At 32.8% G+C, this 17,809-nt stretch overlaps 1 protein-coding gene across 1 annotated transcript in view; it reads left to right on the forward strand.

Annotated features, from left to right (window-relative positions):
- Positions 1–3,053: 3,053 nt before the first annotated feature.
- LOC108362298 (protein retinal degeneration B-like) overlaps positions 3,054–17,809 on the forward strand; it is a gene marked incomplete at its 3' end in the record, with an annotated part of 21,451 nt that continues 6,695 nt past the window's right edge. Inside the window, exon 1 of the mRNA XM_017615233.1 lies at positions 3,054–3,399. The remainder of the gene's footprint in view (positions 3,400–17,809) is intronic.

A 17,809-nucleotide genomic window follows, 5' to 3' on the forward strand; every position in this document is an offset into this window, starting at 1 on the left:
ATAAGCTCACGTATATATATGCTGAGCAGAATCAGGTGATTCTATTCATCAGGATGGCCGAGCTGTAGTAGCGTTGTATAGGCTAGCTTAAGTAATAGATTAATAAATCATGTAAATCATTGTAATAGTGTAATAGTCCCTTTAGCATATTTTTAGTACACGAATAGTGTAACTAGACCTTAAGATATAGTTATAAGACACCATCTTGTGAAAAGAAAAGAATAAAAGAGGACATTCCAATTTGAGCAGCGAAAGGAGAAGGTGTTTTATTTAAAACCCGGCTACCACTTTATTAACTTAAACCTGTACATTTCATTATTTTTTTTTTTTTTTTTGAAAAAGTCTAAATTTACTGGGCTAATGAGCGAAAATGAGGAAAAACATTTTGCATATATAATCCTTTAACTGAGGTACATCTATTATTCATTTCTACAATTTGTAAATATATGTACATACATATTTAATCCTTTAAATTTTTCGTACTTCCAATACTAATCTACATATATTTACATGGATTTATATGGCCTATTTATGTATGTATGTGTAGCATTTGGCATTGGACATTTTAACAATGCAAAAATCTCCTTGCATTAATTACATGAAAAAAGATAAAAACTTTCTCTGCAGACTTTCCGTAAATGACAGTCATAAAAAAATCTTCGTTATCTCTGAAACTTTCACGCAGCTTTAAAATGATTACAAGCATTTATGAACAGCAACAAAATTTCGAAGCAAACAGTAAATTGTTATAAACGAAACGAAGTAAAAATAAATAATTAAAAATATAATATCTGCGCAGGTTGCTCGCTCATTTAATTACCAGTTGACGTTTCACAATCATCTCAACCTGTCTTATTTCTGCTCTTACATATGTACGTATTCTCCTCACTAGAAGACGCAAATTGGCGCACGCTTTGCTTTTGTTTTTGTTTTTTTTCTCACGGCCAAACAAGTGCAAGCGATGCAACTGAATCTCATTTTTCGCTATTTGCTCATCACTTCGATTCCCTTTTGATACCAACACAACACAATAACAGCGGTTAACTGCATCAGCATCAGCATCATCTGTACCAGAAATGCATTCAAGCGGAGTGACGTCACTCCATTCTAATGAAAACACAAGAGGCTAAGCAATGACGTCATAGTTAGTTGTGCTCAATTCTCATAACCTGCGTTTTTTAAGTATAGGAATGCAAACTTTTCGAAACGACAATCAATGACGTCGTCGGCCAATTACATATGTTTACTATCAGCAGTTGAAAAGCAATGGAAAGTGAAAGAAAAAATGCCAGCAGTGAGTAGGGGAATACTCGTGCATGTGAATTATTCACAATGAAAACGAAAGGTTACGAGAGAGTCGGCAGCAATGGGCAACAATGGCTCACGATAGCTTTGAAACGAATGGGCGAGTAGAGCTCTCTTTGCAAAATTGTTTGGTCCTGCGCAGTTCGAATGTTAGGAAACTGAATTGCCATATTGCATCTGGTCTGGAGAAAGACGAGTAAAACATGTCAAAACTTTTTTTTTAATTCTGAGTCAAAAGTTAGGGAGCCCAGTGGTGACTAAACTTATAAAAATATATTTTGATCTAAAAGATCATTGTTACTTCCAAAAGTTGCACGAACTTATTTTATTGTAGTGAGAAGAAAGCTTGGAAAAACGCTCGAAAAAGCTCCCGTTCATGAGCATAGGGCTGGCGGTCACTGCACAAGACTTGACCCTAGCTCCTTTACTAAGACACCCCAACTCTTTTATCAACGAAAAATTTTCAGATTTATAATCAAAAAAGTAAACGGGGTTCCCGGATATGCTGGTTTATATTTTAGTGTCCATAACTGCAGTTTTGTTATACAGATTACAGCATCTGCGTTGATTAGTTTAATCAGCAAATAGCTTAGCCCGCAAGTATGTTCTCTAAGAACTCTTAGGTTAGACATATGTTCTTGTGAACCCTTTGGAATACTCTTGAGTCTAGACCAAAGGTGATTTCATAGAGGGAGGGGGTCAAAAAGCTCAACATGTCTATGGAATCTTTTGTAAAGCAACTATTATATATGGAAGAAATCGCTACGATTCTGGGACCCAATGAAGAAATTTGAATATCGAAACAATTAAATGTAACAACTTGAGTTGTCGAACGATTTCTCGCCCTACCGTTTCGATTCCAGCAAGTGAACATGGACTCACGCTTCCATCAAAAAAGCCCGTTATCTCAAATTTGGATAAAATAATAGTCGAAAGATAATTTCATCTTCTACGACGTCAAGTGAAATTTTGCGCTTATATTTTTTGCAACAAACTTTCACCCTCTATCAGCTAGTTTTAATGAAGTTGAAAACACTTTTCTTAAATCACTGGTCAGAAGGACCCATTACATCAGGAGGCTAAAATGTTGATCAAAAAAATGTTTACGAAATTTTATTGTAGGCCTTTGAAGGAGAAAAGTTGCATATATTAGTAAAATTATGAAGCGAATCAAAATCTTTTTGGTGATTTACCACGACGCATGAACACTAATACGTTGCGTATTTCACAGTGTTACGCGGCAGTTGAAATTTTCTGTAATCAACTTTTACATATCGTCAGCCATCTGGCAACCCTATTTGCTGGCTGAGAAAGCCTGCGGATGCCAGTGCCAAAAAGATTAAAAGCAAGCAGCACTCAGTTAAATAGAAGCAGTTGCCAGCAGAATCGTACGGAATCCAGTCGTTGGGACTTACCGCCAGCAACAGACGTACCTAGAGCAGTTAGTGGCCAACAAAACGCTGGCTATCGAGGTGCGTTTGCACCGTTGCGTATATACGTTTTCGTGTGTGTGCAGTGTATATTCGAATCCACTAAAATGCCAAGCTGTTAGACACAACGCTTTGGGTCATTTATGTCAATTTGTGTATTGGAATAGATACAAAAGATGTGTGCAGCAATAGAGTAGTGAATAGAAAACAAGAAGAAAATAAAATACAAAAACAACGAAAAGCAAAAAATTTTACTGAAAAATTTAATAAAAAACTTATATACAAGGAAGCGAGTTAATATTACACACTGAATAAGCAAGAAATGTTGATTTTAATTGAAAATAGTGCTGAAATAAATTATTGTATGTTTATACGGACAGCGTGCAAATATTACGGAAAATAAATGTGTGTGAAAAAGATAATAAACAACGACAACGCGAAAAGAAAATAAAAACAAATAAAATTTCAATAAAACGAAAATGTGAATAAATTGCTAATAAAAAACTAAAAGTTAAAACGCAAAATGTCCTTCAAATTTTTGCAGCTCACTTAGATGAAGGAAGGATTTTGCGCCCACGCATCAGCAGCGCAACAACAACACCAACACAGCCGCCAACAGACGATGAGGCAAACGAGCCAACCAGGCAGCGAGGAATTTAAAGACGTAATTAGAATATGAATTTAGTGTTGGATGGGGAATAGAAATTAAGAGGAATGTTGCTTCAGGCAAAATTTTCTTGAAAAAGGAATTTTGGTATTTCAAAGAAATATTGCTAAAAATATGCAAGCCTACATGCATTGCGCATATGTATGTATGTATATAGATATGCCTATTATTTTGCACATAAATAGAAGAATCTTAATATCTAGTTATGATTACCCACTCCTTTGCTATTGTTTACTAAGCATCTTAAAAAGCCTACAAATCCAAATCAGTGACACACAAACATTCGCGTAAATCGCACATATGTATGTATTTCAACTGCCACACTGGGACCTCGTAAGCCGCATGTCGAGCACCGCTTTATGCCAGTCACATTTTAAAATATTCCCCAAAGTCCCGTAAGCGATTGTGTGGCAACAATTTTATATTTAGTTGCCGCGCGCAAAGCAAACAGCTCCAGTGTAGCCAAAAATACATACAGCAAATACCTTTCCGTGACCGCAAAGCTGCTGCAAGTACATACATACACACATACATAGATTTATATAAGTACTATAATGTAGGCGCACCCGCATGGAGGCGTACTTTGTAGCAGTGATGAGGGTGGAATCCATACAGGTGATAGATGTAGTCAGTCAGGTACATATATGTTCACATGTATATGCATGTCGGTGCGTGTTTTTTTTTTTTCAATTTGACGAGTAGTCTATTAAACATAGAATTTTGGCAAGCAAGCATTATTTGCAATTTTATTTTCGTAAAAATTGCAATGGAAAAATACTCAAGGCATTTGAGAATGAAAATAATGGAGGAGGACAAGTTGAAATTATGCAAATATCAACTGAAATGGAAACAATGGGCTAAATGGAAATATTAAAATGGCAAAAAAAAAATATGTATGTACATTAGAGTGGTTCAAAAACAATAAAGTCGAAATTTTAATGCCGCCACCCTCTAGGATTGTTCTGAACCAAAAAAATATACCCCTATTTTTTTTATTTTGAAATCAAAGCTTTCCATGTATTTTATTTTGGGAAAAAACAACTTTTCGTAGAAATGGTATAAAGATCTTGATGATCTTGCTTTTCCTGATTATACGAAAGTTTTAAACGTTCCATATTTAAATTTGACGCCATTTGTATGAACTCACGGCGAGCGCACGTTTAGTACATTCAAGGATTTTATTCGTGAAAATCGAATGAAAATGCTGCCAGAAAACTTCAAAATCCATCTTGTGGTTATAACTATAGAGATTAAAGTTTGTGTGTGTGTGTTCTCGAAAGGAGAAAATAGTCAAAGATTCAAAGAACAAATTATTCATATTTACGTATAAAATAAACATTTCTAAAATAAATGTATTTTTGATTATTTAGCACTTTGTACGCAATATGTAAAAAACGTAAAAAAAACTGAATTGGCATATTTTCTTGATAAAGAGCAACAAACTCCACTCAGTTTCCCGACGTTATAAAAATTGGTCAATTTTTGACCATTTAGTTAATTTTTTTGACCGGAAAAGAAATTGGAAACGGCAACAATGCTATTATACGCAAGATTTGTAGCCCTGTTTTCATTGGTGACGGGTACCGAAGAAAATGAACTTCGGCTTCGGCTCAAAAGGTCCCCCGATTCGGCACCCATGTGTGGAGAACGAAAGCATCGTTTACCGAATTGTTTACCTTCGAATTCAAGGCCGTAGTTGTATTTGCATTCGTGTTCGTGTTCGTTTTCACTTATGTGGTCGTCGTCTTTTTCATATCCTGGTTCGCCTCTGTTCGTGTTCATATTTATCCTAGCCTGCTACTTCTTAATCGTTCTCTTTTTCTTAATCGCTTCCGTCTTCGGGTTCGTCTCGGTCTTCCTTTTAGCGTCCGTCTTCGTATTCCTCTTCGTTAGCGTTTTCGTATCATATATCTTACATTTTCGTCGGCAGTTTCCTCATCGTTTTCGTGTTTACATTCGTTTTCGTCGTCGTTTTATAATTCGTCTTCACCTTCGTCTTCGTACCCACCTTCGTGTTAGCCGTCGGCTTCACCATCGTAATCGTATTCGTTTTTGTCTTAGAATTTGTCTTGGTTTTAGTCATACAGGGCAATTTTGGCAACTGTTTTTCAACTCACCATAGTCTTCGAAAGACAAAAGTCTTTCGTAAGACAATTGTCAATTCTGGCACCTATCTTAAAAGCTCTTTACTGTCTTTCGAAAGACTAATTGAAAGATAACGTTATGCCTTTTAGCAATAAGTGTTTAAAAAATTAAATTAAATTAAATTAAATTAAAAAATATATATTTATATTTTTAAACCCATTAAAACTAATAAACAAAAAAGTTAAATTAAAAACCGAAAAAATAAATAAAATGAAAATATCGAATGCAAAAACAAACAAAAATATTTTTAAAAATTTGGCGAAATTAAAAAAAAAATCTTTTTAAAACAATAAAGTAAAAAACTAAATGTGAAAAATATATCAAAAAAGAAGAAAATAACTCTTAAAAATTAAAAAAAGGATTTTTGTTCTTAAAACAAAATTCAAAAACTAGAAGAAAATTAAATAAAAAATAAAAAAATGTAAAACTAAATAAGATCACAAAAAGTAAAGGAAACAAACAAATTTAAACAATAAAATATTTACATAAGTTAAAAGAAAATTAAGTTAGCAACAAAAAAATATTATACAAAAAGTAAAAAAAATAAAACAGCATGCTTCCAAGAACTAAATGTAATTAAAAAAAAATATTTTTTATTTAAAAAAAAAAATATTTGTTTTTGCGACCTTTTTATTTCCTAAATGTGTTTAGAAGCTGGCTTGAGGTCCGATGATTTTAAATTAAAACACAAGTTTTGTGATGTTAATCAATATATTTCGATTACACACGGTAATCGTCATCAGGATTTTCAAATTTATTTGAGCGTCCGCATCAGTTGACGAAAGTGTAAAACACCACGTCAACTGATGCGGACGCTCAAATAAATTTGGAAATCCTGATGACGATTACCGTGTGTAATCGAAATATATTGATTAACATCACAAAACTTGTGTTTTAATTTAAAATCATCGGACCTCAAGCCAGCTTCTAAACACATTTAAAAAAAAAAATATTATATAAAAAAAGAAGAAATAAAAAGGTATGCTTTTAAAAATTAAATGTTATTAAAATAATATTTTTACTTTTTAAACAAATAAATCTAAGAATTAAAAGAACATTAGACTTAAACAAAAAAAAAATAATGAAAATTAGAAAAAATAAAACAAGCTCCTCAAAATTAAATGAAATAAAAAATATATGCTTTTTTAAACCAATAACATAAAAAACTATACAAATTAAACTAAGAAAAAAGTAAAATAAAATAAATTTTAAAAAATTTTCTTTTATTTAAAAATACAAATGTCTCTTTTTAAAAAATAAAATCTAAAAATTTAATCAAGAGAGAAGAAATGTGAAATAAAAAAAGGAGAACAAAATCTCCGCTGCCCGAGGGCTTGATCTCCCTAATGGTACGCCTCTGCTTTGGTCCTTCGGGCTCTGTGAATCTCAAAATACCTTTTCACCCCAAGTGGTGAATGAGGGAGCTTTTTTTCCTAAGACTTTTATGCTAGAACAACAAACAGCAAAAATTTGCAATTATTATATAAACTTTAAATAGTTCTCCCCTTAAAATCCAGACTTCTAAAAACTTTAAACAAATTTACTTTAATTTGTTTTTCCTTTTGTATTTTTAAATTGCTTTTATTCGTATTCGTTTTTGCGTTCCTTCTATATTAATGGTAATCACAATGTTTAATTTTTCATTACTAAAATCAAAGCTGATGCCTGTATAAAAAATATTCAACACGTAGTTAATGTTACTCATACGCCCTGTCATACTAAGGAATTCAATAAGAATTTTTTAGACTTCAATAACTATTAATTTTGTAGTGGCAATTTAAAAAATTGAAGTAGGTTGAGGGTGCTCGATAAATACGATGAAACCATAAATCTTTGGGATATAATTCTCCTTTTCATTAAAACGATTAGCTTTAACTGTTACCCAGTACTACAGAAAGTATTTGAGGACCCCGATTAGCACTTCTCACCTCATTCGGTTCCTCACAAAACACGAACAATTCTATGCCCTAATCTCTAAATAAATTTGCAGCCTTAATATACTTTTATGCGCATACAATTTACAATGAAAGTCATTTACAGAAACACACACACACACACAAAGATTTTTATAAGCGAAAAATATGAGTATAATCTGAAAAGCGGATGGCAGTAGGCAGCAGATGGCTGTTATATTGTTCAGTGGATACTCTGGCGCATAAGTACAAATACAATGCTATACGAACGCCTATATGTATACACTAGTTATTAGCTAAATGTTCCTGCATACAATGCAAACACACATTTATAATTATACATACATACATACTTAAGTATATTAATGAATGGATGTAACTAGACTATAATATGCCACATTGTCACTTCCACGCCTGCTTGCGCTGCTTATTATTTCAAGTTAAAAAAGCACAGACCAGCCCACCCTGCCAAGTGAGCAGCAATAGTCTGCAGGCGCTCATTTAATGTTCGGCTTAGTGTGGCTACTATGTATGTACATTAGACCTCGTCAAAAAAAAAATAAAAATAAGAATTCTGAATGCGACCGGAATAAGACTCACAAATTTTAGCATTTTAGTTATGATCCTCCATAAATCTCAACTAGGACGATTGTGAGAGATGCCGCCGCGAGCCTTTAGTTTTCCCAAAGGAATTACACGAAAGAAAATGAGTTCTTTCCATTTGGGGTCAATATAATTTTCTAAGATCAATGAAAATGCTCGAAACTGTAAGAATAAATTGATAACATGCCATTTGAGAACTATGCATGCTCAGATTCGTTAAATTCAAAAAAAAATTGGTAAATACTAGATTTGACCCCAATAGCACAAATAATTAAAAAAGGCGTATTTAGGAATTTAAATAATCTGAGCCTGCATAATGCTTAAATGGCATGTAATGAATGCCTTCTTACAGTTTCAAGCGTTTTCATTGATCCTAGAAAATTATATTGACCTTAAAAGGAAACATTTGGGATAACTAAAGACTCGCGGCGGCACCTCTTACAATTGTCCTAGAGAGGTGGGATTCATGAAGGATCATTACTATACTAAATGCGAAAATTTCAGTTTTTACTTGGTCTAATGTACATACATATGGGTATTTCCTGGGTTACGGACGCGACATTCGTATGACTTTAGAGTTAAATAAATCATACGAAAATTGAAGTCACTTGTAAAAAAATTTCCTGTTGTGTAGCTTTTATACCGTCCTTTGGTTGAGAAAAAACTAGGTGCGCTTGGAACACTGAAGTCGAGAAAATCGATGAAAAGTAGGGCATAACGGACGCGACAAAAACAGAAGTGATTTCAGAGTACATGTTAAAACTAAGCAAAACTCAGCGAATCGTGTAAGGTTTTCCTTTATTAAATATTCTTTAAATAAAGTCTAATTATGGACCGTTACAACCAATTCATTTTTAATGTGAAGCAATTTGTTGTCGATTTAATTTTGAATTAAAATCTGGTAACGGACGCGACATATCGGACGCGACAGATTTTCCCCCATACAATATTTTTACTAGTAACACATACTAAATTAAATTTTTTATTTAATTTTTTCAGTTCTTCTCTCCACAGTTTCACGTTTTCAAAACCTCTTTTCGCCATCTGAATGCGAAATATAAAGTTATAAAGCCATTTAAATTCATTTACTTGCATTTTCGGTTTACCTTTTTTGGGAAATGCCCATATGTGTACTTGTGTATGTATGTATGCGACATCTCACTAGCCGACAAAAAAAAAAACAAACGCTGTGGGCATAAAAGCACATTCAAGCATATTTAAATGTACATATGTATGTGATGGACTTACCGCTACATAGACTTGCTAGTATTTATGTACATGTACTTATGTACGTACCGATGTGCCTTTCTTTATCAACACAATACACTTACAGCACTTACAGTAAGCTTACACCTTTTCAACCAGCCTGTTAAATACTTATTGCATTTAATTTGTTTAAAGTCTTGCGATCTCATTAAATATTGATTTTCACTAAGATGCAAGCATGCAACGGTTCATTTACAATAGGGCTTTTCGCGATTCGGTGCATAAGAGCTGACAAATTTATGCAATTGCAGAAATATGCCATGGATTGTGAGCGACCTTTATTAAACTGTCATGGTAAAGCTTTTGCAAAACAATTTTTGTGCATCAGCTTTGGTTTTGTTTATGAATGCAATGCATAGCATTTTTATGCTTTTTAGGTATTGCAAATTTGTCAAGCCATGACAAATGCAAATGCGTGTATTTTGTTTGTGTATTGCAAATAATTTGCAATACAAATTTGCAATGCAATGATGCTAGGCCATTTGCACCGGATCGCGAATAGCCCTAATGCAAACAGTGACAAATGCAAGTTAAGCGTATACAAGATAATAGCAAGTACATAGAGTAATGCAAAAGCCTAAAAAAAGCTGTTGTACCCAGTGTTGCCAGAATTTTTTCAACGATCCAGCTAAATGGACATAGAAAAAAGCTGAAAACAGCTAAATAAAAAATTTGTAAGGCTTAAAAAAGCTAAAAGTGTAAAGGCACTATTCAAATGTTTTGCTAGTTTTTTCACACAAAAAAAAACAGCAAAATAGCTATATATTTCTTACATCCAATAACAAATTAAAGGTTATTTGCATAATACAAAAAATAAGGTAGCTTCATTAACAACTTTTCGATAACAAAAAGCAGATTTTTGGCAATAATACTCCCTTGAGGGCGCGGGCGTATCAACGTACTTCAAATATCTATTGAATAGTAAATGTTAATTACAGAGATTTACAAAAAGAAAAAGTTTCTACATATTGAACCAAACCACTATATCCCTATGTTATTCGACGCCCTGAATACGAATGTTTGTAAACCTGTGTTATTTAACTCGATAATTTATACCTTTGTACCTTTCCATATTTCTACACTTTTGCAAATATTCGACAATCACGCCGCCAACAGAAAACTGTGCCAAAACTATGTTAGTGATGAACATATGTAGCATTGCAATAATCGATTATTTGTCCCCTCAAACAGAGTTAATGGCGTATACAGTATATAGCATTTGGGTGGTCCACAAAAAGTAAAGTCGGAGTTGTAATGCTCTCACCCCTAGGATTGTTCTATAGCGAAAAAGTATACCCCTTGCACACAGCGCTCAAAGCTTTCCATGTATTTTCATATGGGGAAAAAACAACTTTTCGTAGAAATGGTATAGAATTCTTGAAAATCAGTATTTTTCGATCGGAAAACTCAGGTTCTCTTCAGAAGACTAATAATAATAATACACAATTATTTATTTAGCCATTTTTTAATACTAACGATTTTTTTATTGGTTCCCCTTTTCCATTATTCGGGGTTTTTGTTTCTTTTTTGGCAGATCCATAAATTGTAGTTCCGATAAGAAAATAGTTAAATAAACAAGAGAATTCTATACCATTTTTACAAAAAGTTGTTTTTTCTCCATATAAAATACATGGAAAACTTTGGGCGCTTTGAGCGACATTGTACATTGTATATGCAACCTGGGTTTATTGCTTTTTACAATTTTGTGAAGATTAATTTAGCCGTGTTTATTCGTACAATATTTTTTATTAGGATTTTGCTAAATTTAGAAAAAAGCTAGAAAGAGCTAAAAGATTTTCAGAAAAAAGCTAAAAAAAAAGCTAGCAGCTACATTGGAATTTTTCTAACTAAACGGCGAAAAAACAGCTAAATCCAGCTGGAAAATAGCTCAAATGGCAACACTGGCTTTACCCAGCAAGAGTCGACACCACTTCATGTGGTTTTTGTGGTTAGCATTTGAAGCATATTTGACACACTTGCATGCCAGCAAATAAGCACAACAACTACTTGCCTCACATGTTCATCATATTACGTATGTATAAATACATATGTGTTTGCCACATGCCACCGTCATATTTCAGACTGCGCTTATGTAATTTGCGTGTGTCACATGTCAGCCAGCCTAAGCGTATACATAGTGCCAAGTAATGCACGCATATCTACTATTTTACATACAGACATACATACATACATATGGATGTATATATAAGTGGATTAAAGCGATACACAAAAGCTGTGACATATTCTTAGTCTATGGTGTAGCACGTTCCAATTTACATATTTGAAAAAAAAAAATCAGAACACATTCGCATGCACATGGGATTGCGTTTGATGATGCTGTTGTGTGACTAACCACTGCAGGCGCCTTCCAATTTGTGTTACAAATCCACTCGTACATACACATGTAGGTACATAAGTTTGAACATTTTTTGAGTCTCACAAAATCGATAAATTCGTACAAGTTTTGGCATGGAGTTAACAAAATTTAAATGTATGCAAATTTTGCAGTAAAATAGTTGGAAGAACAAAATTTAAATTTTTATATCCAAAATACAAATGTTTCATATGATGCAGCTAAGTAGGTTAAACGTATTTTCGTTCTGCTTGTAAAATAAACATTTCTAAAATAAATTTATTTATTAACCGTCTATCTTTAGAGCTTTCTTCTTCCTATTTAGTAATTTTATTTAGCTGAATTTATAGGTTTTTATGGCCTAAAATTCCGTTCTCTGTTCATTACAGATTACCAAATGACTACTTTAGGTTACTCATACGCCCCGTCATACTACCAAAAATTCTCATTTGCCTAGTAATGAGCCTTTGAAGCTGTAATCTGGCTAGCCTGGTTAAATGAAACACTACAGAGTGTCATCAGTTCGGACCGGCTCTTTTGTTTTCTACGTAAGTGTTCAGGAAATCGAATATTTAATGCATAAACCTTTATCGAAAACGTTAACTAAGTATAAATACAATTAGGTATATACATACTAGGGCACTCAATCCCGGTATCCACTTTTCCATGTCCCGAAATCGCGGAATTACAGTTCCGGGATCACGAGGCTTTCATTGATTTATTAATAGAGTGGAAGTGGGTTTGAAAACGAAATGAGTTCACGTGCATTTGACATAAAAAAAAAAAAAAACGAGAAATACCGAACATCAAAATTTGGAACAAAGTGAAGAGTCATTTGCCCTCGAGAGTGAGTTTCAGACTCGGCCTGAATAACTCTACTTCAAACATTTTGTGGAAGAACTGTGTAAAACCTAAAAATTTGGTAGCAATTAAAAGCACAAGAAACTTTTACAGTGGGGCAGAATAGTTTTTCATTTTAAATTATGGTAAAAGAATTAAGTTCCGCAAAATGTTCCGTGCTGAACATTTGATTGATATTGTTCTTCACGTATAATAGCACAGCTAAAACTTATTAAATAAAAATTCCATAAAAATTTAAATTATTATTGTGCATTTTTTTAACTTTTTAACTTTAGCTGTAGCTTTGACCTGGGTTTTGTGAATTGTGATAGTTCATTACTGGTATACAAGATTGCCATGAGATAAGCCTCACTTAAATTTATACATACAATTTACAGCTAAGTCTAGCAATAATCCTACTTATAATGTCTTTCTTGCTCAAAGAACGAGCTTAAATGGATTAGTTTTGAGTGGAGTGGGCTGTCCACTGGAACATGATATTAAATATAAAAGAAGCACAAAAAATTTGCATAGGAATAAAGCTATGTAGGAGTGCACAGGTATTAAATGACAGGTGTAGGAAGAAATTTAAAAAACGGACATGGACACATGTCGTATTTGTATGTACTCTTGTGTGTTCATGTATGCATATTGCATGTAGGTCTACATTTATGTAGATTTATGTAGACATACATACTACATATGTATGTATGTGCCGACATGCATGCAGGTAAATGTTGGTAGCACATAAATAATACTCGTAAGTCTAGGAAATCATTATCCACTCATGCGCTTCCGTCTTTGCTACTTTTCTACTTTATGCCATGTTTTCCGTAACACACGGAAACGTTTTCTTTGTAAAAGCCCTGTAGAAAATTAAATTTTCCTCCAAGTGAATGCCAACAAAGACAATAAATTTTACAAGCGACGATAACAAAAAGCGCTCAAGCATGTCTTCAAAGCTTTAACCCATAGTTCGATCCACCATTGAAGCAATTTTACAATTGCAAATACAAATTTATTTTTGTACGAATATTACGAATTTGCTTTCAAGTTTTGAAAGAAGATTTCATGAGGCAATGCCAATTCAAGTCACTAGATGTCACACTACTAGGTCATTAAAGCTGTAAACTTTTACTACAGGGGAATTTCTATTATGACCCGGCCTCAATTCTATTTGCAAAAGGTATTTAAATAGTTACATATATATGCATTAGCGTGGGTCGAAAATCTGCTTTTTTAGAATTTTGATTGATAACTGCAAAAATATGGTTCATCGTGCTCTGAAAATAATCTGTGTGAAAGTTCAAGTCCAAGTCCATCAAAGTTCAATGTGCTCAAAAAATAAAAAGTAATAAATATATCAATTAATACATTTTTTTTAATAAAATTGCAAGTACCTGCGAAAGTATTAGTCCTACATAACTTGGTATATGGACCTTTTTTGAAGCGAATCGAAGTAAGCTAAGAAAACATTTTTTTTAGCACTTGAACTTTGATGGACATGCGCGATCCTAAGATATTGACCAAAAATTGTCATTTTTCACACAGATTGTGTTAAGAGCATAATGAACCATATTTTTGTTATTACCAATTCTAAAAAAGCGGATTTTCGGCCCACGCTAATATGCATGTATGTATGTATATGCATGATAGTTTGCCATTTATTGCTTTTTGGGGGTTACTGTGACTTGTGATTTTGCCGCAAGTGATTTTGTAATATATTTAACCAAAGTATAATGTTTTGGCAACTAATCTAATTAATTAATTGTTCCAATGTCGGCCGCTTTGTGTGACGCACAAACTTATTAACTACGACAAAGTACACAAGTACGTGTGGAGATATACTGGTACATAATAACTTTTTATTACAGATAAAAGCAAAAATCTTTAAGTACCGCAATATTTAGTTAATTTTTTTTTTAATGACTTTAAATATTTAGAAACTTGGTTTAAAATCCTACTAATCCTACCAATGCATGTTACTTATATGCAGGGTTCGTATTTGCACACACATGCTCTGCTCACACACACGCCAGAAACACATTCAACTTGCACTCACTGCTCATACACATGTGTGTGCATAAGTGGAAAACAAACTCTACTCACAGAAAAGTGTGTGCTGTTTGTTATTAAGCACATGCACATGTGTGTGAGCCGATTTTTGTACAAATTTCAGCCCATGCACATGCACATAATATATTCTTAAAAGAATTTGTTTATTAAACGTTATTTTTTGAAAGACAATTCAATAAAAAGTGAGATGTTGTTTGTTTTTTATATGACAGAAAACATATTAAAAAATTATTTTAAGATTTGAGTTAGAATTCGAAGTGTATAAGTTTCTCTACGCATAGCACACACATGTGCGTGTGCTTTACATTAATAAAAAGAAAGTACACACATGTGCCCGTGCTGTTTACCAAACGGCACACACATGTGATGTGAGCAAATTTTTAATTTTTTATATGCACAGCACACGTGTGAGAGCTTAAAATGTTAGGATGTGCTGCACATGTGTGTGCAAATACGAACCCTGCTTATATGTAAACGTGAAAGTTTTTGAGTGAAAGAGTTTGTATGTTTGTTGCTATTTCTAGCTAAAAGGGCTTGACGTTTTGGACATACAGATAGGTTGCAACCTGGATTAACACATAGTATTGTTCTTTTGTGAAGAGAGATGCCACCTGCTTAGAAATTCAAAATCAATTTAATTAGCAAGTCAAAGGAAATATCTTGCTATGGATATCAAACAAGGGAGGGTTGCCAACTGTTTAGAAAGTGAAACACCCCAATATGGGTGTGAAACGAGGGGGGTTCAAAACAGCTTTGTTTCGACAATATTTCTAACGAGGGTTGCCACCTGTTTAGAATTTCAAAATTAGTTTTTATTAAACTAAGATAAATATTTTAATATGGGTATCAAACGAGAGCAGCTTAAGAAATCTTTATTTGAAATTTTTTTTAATAGGGTTGCCAACAGCTCAAAAAGTTTAATTCAGTCTAATTAGTAAGTTAGTTGGAAACTTTAAGCATACAAATCTGTCAATACAAAAGTCTTTAGAAGGTTTTATTTCTTAAATTTTATATTAAAGAATGTTGCCTTTTGTTTAGAAATTCAGAGTTTATTTAATTAATAAGATATATGAAATATTTTGATATGGGTATCAAACAATAGAGGTTTAAAAAAGGTTGATTTGGAAAATATTTTTATAGAATTGCTACTTTGTTAGTAATATACAATCTATTTAATTTGAAATTTACAGCCTTATTCTATATCACGAACGATAGGCAACACGAACGATTCGTCTGCAGAGGAAGGCTTTAAAAATTAGTCCGGCGATATAATTCTATCCGTTTTAAACGCTACCGAGAACATTGCAACGTAATATATGAAAAGCAAGACCAAGAATTTTGGTATAAAACAAAGAAATTCAAGAAAACTTTTTCTCCAATATATTTTTGAAGAGGGTGGTCACCTGTTTAAAAGTCAACTTTAATTTACTTAATAACCTAAATAATTTAAATATTACATTAAGGTTTACAACAAATTGCTAGGTTTCAAAAAAAATTTATAAATACATTTTTTGCTTAATGTTAAATAAAATATAACAATGTGGCACTGAAACGAATCTAAAATTATATTCATACATATAAAGCCTATCTACGAAAGATGAGTTGATCTTCACACTATTTAAAACGGCTATTTTAGTTAAAATTTGGCACAAACATTGACTATATTCTGAGATAAAATTTGTATCGCCGAAGCCCTAGGAATTAGAAATATGAAGAGTACCACGATTAAGAAAATCATCTGAGCAAGAGCACCAAAGTGATCAGCAGAATTTTATAGCTACATACTTTGAAATAAATGCTTAGATATTTTTAAATAAATATTGTTTATTCTTCAAAGGAACCTAAATGAAATACGTATACGTATGAGCAAAACAATTAAAATTAACAACCAAGTTTTTACAACTTCTGAATATTTTGAGTTTTTTTTAAGCTATTAAATTGCATATAAATTTAAAATATTAAAAGCTAATTATACATACATAGTTCTAATTGCGTGCAATTAAAAAGCTTTTATGAACACATATGTATATACATTAGGGAGCCCCGTAGATAATTTGCAGGTTTCCCTAACTGATTCATAAATTTTGTTAAATTTAATAAAATTTTATTTGCTTGGCAACGGTTTCGAAGAAGCGTGTTTTTTCCTACAATAAATTTACAGTTGGATATATTTTTCTGGTAAATGTGAGATTTAATATACCTTAATGTACAAATAGATATACTTATCCAATTTCATGCATACATATGTACATACATACATACATATGCATCCGCCGTAAAAATTATTAGCTTCATTGAATGCAAAAACATTAAAAGTTGCTGTACTGTATTTGCGAGAGTTTTCCTATTCTTCGATTCATTTTTATATTTTCTTTTTCAACTTTCCATTGATTAATTGGCAGTTTAGTCAACAGATTTTGGCAAACACAGTTCTGCTTTTAAATGATTGTAATATTTCAACTGGTGTATATTTTACGAAGTGTTTAATGCCTGTCATTTCTCAAATATATGAAAGATTTTTAAAATCACAAATCTATTTTTCTCTTGGAGTTTATAAAAGTTAATCAAACACTTAAAATTTTTTGTATACATATTGCTTAGGCCGCATTGTTAGAAAATCGAAAAATATGTACTACATATGTTCAGATTTGTTTTGCACAGAGTTAACGGGGAAAATTTATGGGCCGAGTATCCATATGTGAATCAGCGTTGAGGCGAAAAGAAATTGGGTAATATTTGATGATTATGATGATAATGAAGGGCGATAGAAGGTGTATTATATGCTACAAACAATTGTGTAAAAATGATCGCTTGCGAAGGTAATGGAGGCTTTACAAATAAGGTTTTACTGAACTTAACCAAACAATATTTGTGGCTCAACATAAAGGCTGAACACTTCTAATTATTTAGAAAAAAAGTGAAGCGGCATACACGGTGCGTCTGACTCGCGTGTATGCCGCCTATGAAAAGTGTTCGATGCTTAGAAGACCTGGGATATATTTTTCAGCTTTAATTACTTTGTGACCAACGAAAAGGACCAACAATAAACCCAGACCACCCAGATACCACATCCACAGTTGTGAGCGCCCAAGAGGCAAGCTTAAAAATTAGTGAAGCTGGCCAGAGTATACAAAAATATCTGCTTAAAATTAGATCACATAAGAAAAGCTAAGAGAACCCCATGATAAAGCTTCTGCGGCAATGTAGTGAG

Source organism: Rhagoletis zephyria, unplaced genomic scaffold (genome assembly GCF_001687245.7).
Source record: "Rhagoletis zephyria isolate East Lansing unplaced genomic scaffold, Rhagoletis_zephyria_1.1 Rzeph_scaffold_00980, whole genome shotgun sequence".
Lineage (NCBI taxonomy): Eukaryota > Metazoa > Arthropoda > Insecta > Diptera > Tephritidae > Rhagoletis > Rhagoletis zephyria.